Source organism: Doryrhamphus excisus, chromosome 8 (assembly GCF_030265055.1).
Source record: "Doryrhamphus excisus isolate RoL2022-K1 chromosome 8, RoL_Dexc_1.0, whole genome shotgun sequence".
Classification (NCBI taxonomy): domain Eukaryota; kingdom Metazoa; phylum Chordata; class Actinopteri; order Syngnathiformes; family Syngnathidae; genus Doryrhamphus; species Doryrhamphus excisus.
This window is the reverse complement of record NC_080473.1, coordinates 1,320,033-1,330,893: the sequence shown is the minus strand read 5'-3', so window position 1 is coordinate 1,330,893 and position 10,861 is coordinate 1,320,033.

Here is a 10,861-nt window from a genome sequence, read left to right as displayed (position 1 = left end):
ACGTGACAGATATCCATGTTCGTCATCTCTTCAGCCTTTTGCAATCCGTTTGCGGATCGATTGTTTGGAATATGCGGCCCTGGGAAAACATGAGCACACACATTCATACGTTCAGCCGCAGTAACTTAAGGGGGTTCAGCTGAATCCAACATTTTGTGGCCAACGTTTCAGCTAATGAGGTTTGTAAGGGAGAACCTGAACGCTGCCTTTCAAAGAGTTTCTTTTGAACACAGACTCACTGTGATGTCACAGTGAGTTGGACATCATTACATGGGACCAAGCAGAGTGACATGGCCATGGCTATGGGTGGAATAAATGAAACCAGACCATTTTGGAAATCCAAGGAAATACAGCTGAATAAGTGCAGATTCTGGAAGATCTAAAAAAAGCTTTCTGTGAGGGTTACTCAGTACAAAGGGCCCAAAATGAGCATAATAGGTCCCCTTTAACATTATTAGAGCCCTGTAGACAATAACACCCATATAGCCACCTTTACACTTCAAAATCTTGTGCTAGCAAGCTACTAGTTAGCCTCAAACTTATTTGGTGTAAGCCAAAAACCTACCACTTCCACACAGAAAGGGAGGAAAACCTGCTTTCATTCTATCAACGCTGACTTCATGCAGCATTCAGGTCATGTGATGTAAGCTAATGTCTCAATGTTTCCTCTCATTACTGCCCTCTAGTGACCAGAACACTACATATCACTTGTATCTCAGTATGTTTTGACTAATAATATACCATAGTTTACCATGAAAAAGTGATCATTTATGAATTAATGGATTTCTGAAATAATGAGAGGGACGTGAGGGAGCAATAATCAACTGTATGCTCTGTACACACATCATTCTGGGTCTTCAGCAATCTTCCTTGTCGATGCTAACCAAACAATGTGAAGCCTATAAACATTGTGACACAGTTAAAAAAACACATTATCTAAGCCTTTAGAATATCTAAAGCAGGGGTGCTCACACTTTTTCAGCATGCGAGCTACTTTTAAAATGACCGAGTCAAAATGATCTACCCACTACAAAAATGCAAAACATCTATTTATTTTCAAATGTATTGAGGATTATTTGTACGTACAATGTATGTTGATGTACCTTACATAACCAAATGAGCCAATATTGCAAAACACACATAATTAACAATTAACATTTTTTGTAATTACCTGAGTTTACTTTGATGACTTGCACTGAATTGAACCAGCCAGGGATGCATAGTCCGGACAGTAGCTGCTGATAGCCAGCCTCAAGCACACTTCCAAATGTTTATCAGTCATGGATAATATCCGTATCATAATATCCGTATAATATTCCATATCCGTATGGAAGTGATATGTTTTTTGCCTTTTTACTTGGTCCAGCTCCTTCACTCATTTTAGTGACCATAAACTTTAGCGAGGGCTTAAAATCTAACGCAATTCGCCGACTAGCTTAGCACTTTGCATCGTTGTTTACGCATGAGCGGTGACCTAAAGGTCAAAATTCAGTTGTCATCTGACTGGTTGTCCTGTATGTCAATCAAGTAACGGGGATGGATGATAGGCTGACATCGTAAGTTCTGCTGCACTTAGAGACGTTGTTTGATTTGATTGGTCACCCGAAGGGCAACATTCAGTTGTCATCTGAATGGCTGCCCTGTATATCAATCAAGTGACGGCATTGATGCTGGGATGATATTTTTTTAATGTCACGCCGCGATCGACCAGCGATCGACCAGTACCACCTCCGCGATCGACCGGTAGCTCGCGATCGACTTAATGAGCACCCCTGATCTAAAGGGAAGTGTTTTCATGTATGCTCAAGTATTCAAAACACAGTAACAACTTCCGTTGTTCTGTCCACCATCATGGGGCACTGCCCCCGCCCCCAGGATATGTGCCTTAGCTTCATTCTTCCCCTTCCTGCCACCGCCACCTCACAGCATCATCAACCTGCCTCCACACGCTAACAACTCCGTCCCTCATTAAAGGTACAATAATGAAGTACAATAATAAAGTACAAGTACAGATGTGGCTCCAGCTCAGGCGTCCATACATTTTTTCAGGGGGAGGGGGGTTTACAAGGTACTGGTACAGTACCCCCCGCCTTAAAAGTCTTGCATAAATCTGTTCAACATTGGGGCTCTGAAGCCGAAGGCTGACACATTTGAGTGAGGGAGGGCTTTGAAAGTAGCGGAATATCTGCTACTAGCCTAGTAGCAACGGAAGTAGTACTAGTAGCTGTCTGACTGCAGTAGCTTCATTATGTGTTCATTACTCAGCATGAATACAGCTCTTGTTCCCCTCAAAGAGCTCCCGCGGGAGGAGCGGTGTTAAGCTCGACTTGGGGCGTTTTGCTTGACTAGACGTGCACGGAGGTAGACGACCACAATGTATCCCGTAGGACAGGGGTGTCAATTTACCTGGGGGCCACTGGAGCTAGGATCTGGGCAAGGCTGGGCCGCATCAGGTTTTCCAAAAAAAAAAAAAATACACATTTATTAAAAACAGAAAAATATACAAACCTTTTCAGTGCTTTGGTTCCGATTTTCTACAATAAAAGCTCTGATAAAACATTCCACTGTTCTCAAATATCTTACTTTTTATTTTTCTGCACAAAATAAGATGAAAAATAAATAAACAAATCAAGAATAAAGAAAATCAATCAATCAGTAATAAATAAATATAATAATAATAATAAAATGGCAAATAAAAAAAACTTAAGAAACCACATATAGTTGGTGGGTAGACAAATTATTTTTTTCAGATTAAAATGAACAAAGCATTATTAGAGCCCTGTAGACATGACAAAACACGACTATAGTCACATTTATACTCTTTTTATTTACAACATATTGCGCAACTGCAGGGTCTTGAGACACATGCTAACTCGCAAACTAGAGAGCCAGCGACCAAAACGGTAACCTTGAAGTTATTTCCTTTAAATTGAAATAGCCAAAAACTTACCACTTCCACACGGATAGGGAGGATAACTATTAACAGTTATTTAACCTTTAACATGAACATGAATCAAACGTAATATTTTTTTCTGGGTACATGATACCATACAGCATCCATATCAAACTTACGCGGGCCGCACTAACATTAAACTTTCATATCAAGGCGGGGGCCTCAAACTAGTGTCCTGCGGGCCACATTTGGCCCACGGGCCACGTGTTTGAGACCCCCGTCGTAGGACATCAAGGATTTTGCACCATCTGAGCCGTTATTGTTAATTGGTGAGTCGTGGGCTAAAACCATGCAGGGGTGGTAGTGGTCAGCAAATAAATGTACGTACATTTACCTTATACACGCATACACGGTATAACGATCCAAGGGTACTTCAAGCAAAGATAAAGCTAATTATCATATTAGAACACGTACATGTCCAAATATCTGCAGCGTGACCACTCCGGCTTAAGAGGAGAAGTTTTTGGAGAGAGAGCGAATCCTGACTCGACTCCTACTCGGAGAACAGCGGCACTTTGATGTGTGGAAGCAGACTTGCAAATGAAAGCTCTCATCACAGACAGAAACGCGAGAGACGATCACTCTGGGCCTCAAACAACTTCACAAGCTTCTGCTCCGACTCGGCTCACTCGACAGCCGCAAGCATGGAGGAGTTGATGTCAGACTGTTTTGCATCGGGATTGAGATACTTTTCCATTTAAGCACACTCGGTGGCCTGAGAAGATGACATGAAGCTTCCTCCACAATCTTAATCCAGCAGCGTGCTCCTCCAGTCGGTCCTGATAAGTCGGAATGAATATAAATGTCTTTGTTGCTTTTTAAAGGAGGAATACCAGGACAGGAAGGTGAAACAAAGTACAAAGAAATACTCTACATGGGGCTGCACGGCGGGCAAGTGGTTAGCACACAGGCCTCACAGCTCGGAGACCTGAGTTCAATTGCACCCTGTGGCGTTTGCATGTTCTCCCCGTGCATGCGTGGGTTTTCTCCGGGTACTCCGGTTTCCTCCCACATTCCAAAAACATGCTAGGTTAATTGGCGACTCCAAATTGTCCATAGGTATGAATGTGAGTGTGAATGGTTGTTTGTCTATATGTGCCCTGTGATTGGCTGGCCACCAGTCCAGGGTGTACCTCGTCTCTCACCTGAAAACAGCTGGGATAGGCTCCAGCACCCCCCGTGACCCTCGTGAGGATAAGCGGTAGAAAATGAATGAATGAATGAATACTTTACTTTATACTTTATATACTTTAATTTCATTCATATATCATTGTTGAATATGCTGCTGTTTCATAAAAAATGTGTAGATATGCATTATACAATGATTTCATTTTAATAATTTGTATTAATAATAATTCCATTATTTTTTTACTCAAACTATACTGTATTAGCTTATGGAGTTGTATTCTGTTTATTTGTACTATTCTGTTTATTTATTCATTTATCTTTAATACTTGCATTTGTTAGAATGTTTTTTTATATTATATATTTATGGACTGTATTTGTATTCTATTAAGTTTATTTACTTGTTACTTTATCTTTAATACTTGAATTTGTTAGAATGTATTTACTTTATATATTTTTGTGTTTGTATTCTATTTATGTCTCATTTATTTACCTATTTAGCGCTTATTTATTTACTTATTAAAATGTGTTTAAGACTTTTATTTATTTTGATGCATTTTAGTGTCTTTTATTTATTATTTATTTATGTATTTTAATTAATTTTAATCTAATTTATTTACGTATTTATTGATCTTTAATAATATGATTTTCATGTATTTAAGTTTCTATTGATGTATTTTCATTTGTATATTTGCATTGTATTTATTTTTGTATTCATTTAGTTATCAATAGTTTAGTTCAATTTCTCCTTTCAAATGCATGTAATTCTCATTGATGTACTTTTTTGGAACGGTTAATTTCTTTCTTTCATCCCTGCGTAATCTTTCTATCCATTGTTAAACATTCATGATTCTTTTTCTTTGCCATTTTTGCCATTTAAACACAGGAAGGGGTCGGATTAAATGAGTTCCGCTTCTTCCTTCTCCTTTGAGGACATTTTAGATGGTGCAAGTGTAAACACGCCATGTTCCATAACGTGACTGTTAAGCATGTTTGAAACAATCCTAACCATGACCTTCTGTTGCAGTGACTCCCATTCTGCACGCTAAGGGATGTCACTGTTTGCGGTAGTCAGCAATGCAACGCATCGCCATGGCCACCACACCCATGTCCAAGCATCCAGCCCAGAAACACAGGAAAACAATAACAAATCAATGCAATGAGCGATTCATTTCAAACTGAATAAGACAATATCCTGCATTGTGCACTCATTAGCACATTCATGACCCCTAAACCTGCCCTCCAATCTTAAATATTTCATCAACAAAACACGATTTATACATTCAAACTATTATTTATAGTGATCCGGCTTTGATGTAGTAATTCCTGCAGCATCTGGGTCACGGTTGAAGTGCTAGCAGTGTGGAAGTCTCCTTTCTAGTCCTGCCAAATCGACGTCAGGTGGATAAAACCCATCTTATCCTTCGTATGCTGGTAGCAGACCTCCCACGTACGCTACTATATAACGTTCAATCCAGCAGGTCACGCTGGGCGTGTGGACCAGGGATTTCAAAGAGTGAGCAAATGTCATTAAGTCTTGACATTTAGCATACATGCGTGTGTATAAAAAAAATTTATTTTCATTTTTTACAATTTTTAAAGATTTGGTAGCTTTTATGCAGAATAGTTCACTGCAAGTGTCAGATCGTAAACATCGCATTTACAAATACCGTGCACAGGATGCTCTTCAGGCGACATGACCCCGCCGCCGCCGCTGAGGCATCTATTTGAGGTAAGATATCTCTTTATTCAAGTGTAGCACAGCACGTATGAGAGTGGAGGCCACTATTGGAAGGAAGTCGGACAGTTTAGTCAGGATTGTGTGGTAAAATTCAGGAATTGTAGCCATGAAAAAGACATTTTCAAGCTATTACACCAGGGGTGCTCATTAAGTCGATCGCGATCTACCGGTCGATTGCGGAGGTGGTACTGGTCGATCGCTGGTCGATCGCGGCGTGACATTAAAAAATATCATCCCAGCATCAATGCCGTCACTTGATTGATATACAGGGCAGCCATTCAGATGACAACTGAATGTTGCCCTTCGGGCGACCAATCAAATCAAACAACGTCTCTAAGTGCAGCAGAACTTACGATGTCAGCCTATCATCCATCCCCGTTACTTGATTGACATACAGGACAACCAGTCAGATGACAACTGAATTTTGACCTTTAGGTCACCGCTCATGCGTAAACAACGATGCAAAGTGCTAAGCTAGTCGGCGAATTGCGAGATTTTAAGCCCTCGCTAAAGTTTATGGTCACTAAAATGAGTGAAGGAGCTGGACCAAGTAAAAAGGCAAAAACTGGACCAAGTAAAAAGGCAAAAAACATATCACTTCCATACGGATATGGAATATTATACGGATATTGTGATACGGATATTATCCATGACTGATAAACATTTGGAAGTGTGCTTGAGGCTGGCTATCAGCAGCTACTGTCCGGACTATGCATCCCTGGCTGGTTCAATTCAGTGCAAGTCATCAAAGTAAACTCAGGTAATTACAAAAAATGTTAATAGTTAATTATGTGTGTTTTGCAATATTGGCTCATTTGGTTATGTAAGGTACATCAACATACATTGTACGTACAAATAATCCTCAATACATTTGACAATAAATAGATGTTTTGCATTTTTGTAGTGGGTAGATCATTTTGACTCGGTCATTTTAAAAGTAGCTCGCATGCTGAAAAAGTGTGAGCACCCCTGTATTACACCATAACTTGTCTTGCGCCTACAATGCAGGGGGTGTCCGAAGTACAGCTAGGGGCCATTTATAGTCATATTTTATTCCAAAAACAACAAAAACAGCAAAATATCATAATACAACTACAAAAATAGGTATGAATGTGAGTGTGAATGGTTGTTTGTTTATATGTGCCCTGTGATTGGCTGGCCACCAGTCCAGAGTGTACCCCGACCTCCGGGTACTCCGGTTTCCTCCCACATTCCAAAAACATGCTAGGTTAATTGGCGACTCCAAATTGTCCATAGGTATGAATGTGAGTGTGAATGGTTGTTTGTCTATATGTGCCCTGTGATTGGCTGGCAACCAGTCCAGAGTGTACCCCGCCTCTCACCCTGAAGACAGTTCGGATAGGCTCCATTTGCGAGTAATGCAATAGTTACTTTTACTGGTAACTTGTTACTTTTATAGTGGAGTAACTCAGTTAGTAACTCACTTACATTTTTGGAGAAGTAACTAGTAACTAACTGATTTTAACTCGTTTTTAGAGTAACGTGCCCAATACTGGTTGTGCTTGCTAAAAATTCATCTGAGACATAGAGGAAGCTTGGTTTTCCAGTTATGTGTATTTTCTTTTTTGCCTCAGTTTGCGTACGTTTAATGAAATTGAAATGCATCCAAGTAAACGTAACGAGCAGCATTTGAGTCACAGGTGAATTAAAGTCATGTATTTTAAAAAGTGAGTCAACTTTCCTCGTCTTGATGTGGGCCACTTTGGTGGTTTATTGCCACACAAATCAAAATGCTTGCGGACTATAGAAGCATAAGAACAGCCTTTCATGTGTGGCTTTAACTCCCCAGTCCTCATGTGGGTGATTACTAACACAAAGCTGATTTTAATGTCGGCCCCTCCGAGGACATCAATAGCATTCTTGCCGCCGTTCAAAGCTCCAACCTTAATCGTTTCCTATAAGCGATAAAAAGGTAAGCAATTATGAGTCGTAAATTTTGACGAGATGCCGAGTGGGTTGCTGCAAATTCCGCGTCATCGACGACCGCTCTTAATGACAGAATAAGTCTCAATATTGTGGAAGTGAAAAGACTTAATCAGAGGTGAAAATGAAAGCATATGGCGCTTGAGGCTCAAGTATTTTCCTTTGGCCTTCCTCTTTTTTAAGCCCTGCTGGAGAAGTGGAGTTGGCCCAACACGTTTATTCTTTGGTAGATTTGGGATTTATGTGCCACAATGGTCTTCCTGCACTCAAGCTTTCAGATGCAATGACTGTATATGCTATTTTCTTATGTAAGATGATCTTGTGCAAAGCAAGCTAAAAGAAGCCTCTGTGCTCGGCCGGGGGAGTTTATGTAATACAACGTTCTGTTATGGCAAAAAAACATTCATCAGTGTGTCTCACAGGACTGCAATCTATTTGCTTGGGGGGAATGATGTGATCTTCAAATTTGCATAATTGGGCATTTGCAAAAAGTTGAGAGAAAAACATGAAAAGCAAAGCAAATATGTTTCAAACTACAAATAAACGTCCTTCTGTTGTTTCTTTTTGTCGTTCAAAAAAAAAATGTCTTACACAAAACAGATTTTTAGATGGGAGCGATATGTGCTTTCATGTCCCAAAAGGGAGACTCTTGCTAGATTTGTTACTAGTTGGGCGGACATGAGAGGGCATGCCTTTCACCCATTTGGCTGTTGTCTTGGAGGCATGCTCTATAAACGATATAAACGATATAAACGATATAAACGATATAAACGATATAAACGATATAAACGATATAAACGATATAAACGATATAAACGATAGATGTTTTTGCACCAATTAGATGTTTCCGGTCTTAGCTTTCTTTCTATTATTGGCGGCTGAAGAATACAGTTCATAGTCCCTCTTTCATAGCGGTTAATTGGTTCCAGGTCCGACCGAAATAAATACATTTCCACAATATAGGATGATACTGATCGGTCGAAGCACCCCGAGTCTCAATGTTTTGTGTCTTTACAGCCACCTGGAGACCACAACGCTAAATATCACTTGCATTTCAATAGGATGCACAACAATTACCTAAGAACGTAATGCTGTAACATTCTGGTTGGCGGTTGCTATGTTGTAGTCCTGTCTCGTAATGTTCTAGAGCAGGGGTGCTCACACTTTTTCAGCATGCGAGCTACTTTTAAAATGACCGAGTCAAAATGATCTACCCACTACAAAAATGCAAAACATCTATTTATTTTCAAATGTATTGAGGATTATTTGTACGTACAATGTATGTTGATGTACCTTACATAACCAAATGAGCCAATATTGCAAAACACACATAATTAACTATTAACATTTTTTGTAATTACCTCCACATTACTCCACATTTCCCTTCTTTGGTACTGCGATGGTAGAATGGCATATGAGGCAAACGCACTTCGAAAAAGACATTGTGAAAAAAACGTCCACCTCCCATTCCGTATGGAAGTGATATGTTTTTGCCTTTTTACTTGGTCCAGTTTTTGCCTTTTTACTTGGTCCAGTTTTTGCCTTTTTACTTGGTCCAGCTCCTTCACTCATTTTAGTGACCATAAACTTTAGCGAGGGCTTAAAATCTGACGCAATTCGCCGACTAGCTTAGCACTTTGCATCGTTGTTTATGCATGAGCGGTGACCTAAAGGTCAAAATTCAGGTGTCATCTGACTGGTTGTCCTGTATGTCAATCAAGTAACGGGGATGGATGATAGGCTGACATGGTAAGTTCTGCTGCACTTAGAGACGTTGTTTGATTTGATTGGTCGCCCGAAGGGCAACATTCAGTTGTCATCTGAATGGCTGCCCTGTATATCAATCAAGTGACGGCATTGATGCTGGGATGATATTTTTTTAATGTCACGCCGCAATCGACCAGCGATCGACCAGTACCACCTCCGCGATCGACCGGTAGATCGCGATCGACTTAATGAGCACCCCTGTTCTAGAGCGAGCTGTTGACATTTTGTTAGCAGAAAATGCAATGATCACAAATGGCCCCCAAGCCACATTTTGGAAACCACTGCTTTAGCGTTTGCACTCTTCATATAGCACGATTAAAGCACAGAAGCTGGCTGCATGGGATTTAAGTGCAGACAAAAAAGCTCCCAAAATGAGCGACATTCAGTCTGTGCCTCGGTAAGATGATACAAAAATTGTTTAAAGCAGAAATTGAAAGGTAACACAAGCACGAGAAGTAGATCTGATTAGGCCAAGCCAACAAATGTAATTATTGAATCAGCATTCTGCAGTCATCTCTTCAGGGGTTTGGAGTGTATCGCATAACAACACACAAACTCACTTGAACTTCATGTAAATTCAATGGTGAGGGGACTCAACATCAGGGAGAAAGGTACTCAGATAAAAAAACACACACTACTCTATCAGTGAACTACACATCTCGTACTCTCCGACTTTTTGATTTCCCACTAAAAAATGTTGACGTCACAATTACGCGTCTCTTAGCTAAGAAACAGTACTTTCCTTTTGATGTCTCCTGAATACAAGCCATAATGACTTGTACGTTCTTTGGCTGAAGAATTCTCACTAATGACCACACACCTCGGAGAATGTGGATGTCCTGATTGAAAATCAGCAGTCGTGACACTCCTCACTGAGAGCAAGTGAGCCACACACGTTCTCTCGTCATCATTAAAACCCTTATGCAGTCATCATAGAGTACATCAGCATCTTACATTTCAGGAAATTCGAACACAGTAGTCTCGGGATTGGGTTCGGTTGGTTAGGACTTCTACTTTTAACCTCGGGTTGGGTTAGGACCCCTACCCTTAAATAAGTGTGCCGCCATGAGGGAGATGTCTACAACCCCTTACGAAAAGAAAATATATTTATCAATATATTACTTTAAAGATATTGTATTATAATATATTATTTTTCCATTATATTTTCCAATACATTATATATTATAAATACATGGAATAATATATTTTTGTACATATATTATACAATATATTATATATTCATGTAATATATGGCAATATATTGCAGAATATACAAATGATTGCCGCTTTCAATATATTGAAATATTCATTCATTCATTTTCTACCGCTTT